Source organism: Sturnira hondurensis, unplaced genomic scaffold (assembly GCF_014824575.4).
Source record: "Sturnira hondurensis isolate 20B ecotype Veracruz unplaced genomic scaffold, ASM1482457v3 Scaffold0023633, whole genome shotgun sequence".
In the NCBI taxonomy this organism is placed as follows: domain Eukaryota; kingdom Metazoa; phylum Chordata; class Mammalia; order Chiroptera; family Phyllostomidae; genus Sturnira; species Sturnira hondurensis.
Genome location: NW_028096264.1, coordinates 33399 through 35433, shown reverse-complemented (window position 1 = coordinate 35433; position 2035 = coordinate 33399). Strand labels below are relative to the sequence as shown.

The following is a 2035-nucleotide window of genomic DNA, read 5'->3' as shown; positions in this document are numbered from 1 at the left end:
TAAAAATTATACTCAAGTTCAAGAAAATATTATGCAGTGGAATGAAAGAAAACATCATTTCTGCAAAAGTACAGCATTTTCCGAAGAAAGGAAATGCCAAATTCATCACATTTAAGCTTTCTACATGCATTCTAAATGACTACATTGTACAAATTAGTGACTGAAACCTTATTCCCACTCTACATTTCAAACAATTCAAATGATTACCAACATCACAATTTATGAGATATCTCAGATTTTCCAGAATGTCTTTAGAAAAGGGTAGTCAATCTCAATTGTACCATGGGCCACATTAGCCTCATAATTCCCTTCAGTGGGCTGCATATACTTTTAGGACCATGTGAATATCACTATTCTAATGTAGGGGTAAGAGTTTGGTGATGCCGACAGGTAAGAAAAAGGTTCTGGTTTAGATAAAAGAAGTTCGAGGGTCAGATTCAGCCTGGAGATCTTGTGTTTGCCATGTGTGATTTTGAAGAATATGCACAGCTAGAATAATATTTTCAGTCTTCCTATTTGGAAATACATTGGTTTGTAAATGTATCTGATTTAAAGTGGAAGTTTCCCCAGATTTGTAATATTTTTCACATCTTATATATCCACGATTTTTCATGAATCATTTTTAAACTTAGTTTTCTCCATTCAATCATGCTTTGTTTCTTGTCATAAACTTCCTTATCAGTATCAAAGGCACAGCTCTCATATCTTACCAGTGTTTCTTCAAAAAATAGTTCTTCTATTCCTGACCTTTCCAGGAAGTACTGGTTGTCTGTAGATGACACAGCTGACAGACACAAAAGAAAGGTTCACAGGTATGACACACAGGTGAATGTACAATGACCTCACAAGCAATTTTTAAACAAATCACAGTTTAGAGTACTTTGAATCACTTAAATACTTGCAGGAGGATGAAGTGTGGTGCAATGACAAAAGTCAAAAAAAAGGGGAACAATGGCTGTTTACTCTCATAAAACACTGTACTCATCTCTCTTGACACACAATAGAAATAGAGTAAATTAACTTCACATTCCCATTATTTCCAGACACATACTGTCCAGTGTATTAAATCATTTCACTGTTGTCCTCCCTGTTCTCAATACGTGTTTCTGTTTTGCAGGACACACAGTGCTCAGACACCACACTGTGAACGCATCACAGTGCACACTAAAAAGAAAGGGTAATACTTGAAATAACATAGACCAGTGCACTGAAGACCAATGTCAAGCATAAGAAGATATCATGGGCTTTGAAAAAGGAACAGGCATGATATAAATCTTGCAACCCAGAAACACTCAAAACCAAACGCCCACCACTTTTTCCCCCCAGAAATTAGAGTTTAAACTTGGGGTGAATGTTATTTCTTATTTTTGCCCCGGAGAAAGCAAGTTCATATAGCATAGTTCTTTACAGTTATGAAACTCAACAATTATATCAACTAATATTTTTGCAAGCTAAACCTTGATTAAGCCCACAATCAGTAAACAACAGCTTCTTTTTTAAGACAAAAGTATTGTTCTTTAATTTCTATTTTCAGCAGACATTTCAATTCTTTCCAGTGGAACCAAAGCCTCCAGAACCCCATTCTGTGTCATCTGTACCTTCAACTTCCTCTATTTCTGGATAATAAATCAATTGAGAAATGAAGTGTGCAATGCCATCATGCTTTTTAACTTCAAACTTTCCTTTGCCAAAATTGAGCAGTACAACACCAACATTTCCTCTGTAATCTTCATCTATGAAATCAGCTGCTACATCTATGAGGCCATTCTTATTCAATCTAGAACGTGCACCTAGACTTCCATAAAACCCAGCAGCAGAGTGATATGAATGTTAAATTTTACAGGGGCTTTCTACATTCGTTGCAGTGTGTAATTATTGGCACTGTGTAGGTTATAGCCAGCCACCCAAGCAGACTCCTTGGTTGGTGTGGTGGGGCAACCTTGGCGCATTATTAATGAGAGTGTGCACCGCCCTCCTCTGCAGGTGGGGACCATTTGCTGGACCAGATGGTGCACATCTCTTCAGAGTACAACAT

General features: G+C 37.1%; 1 pseudogene; it reads right to left on the bottom strand.

Moving 5' to 3' along the window:
• Positions 1-1542: 1542 nt before the first annotated feature.
• On the bottom strand, positions 1543-2035 carry LOC118981123 (deoxyuridine 5'-triphosphate nucleotidohydrolase, mitochondrial-like; annotated as a pseudogene).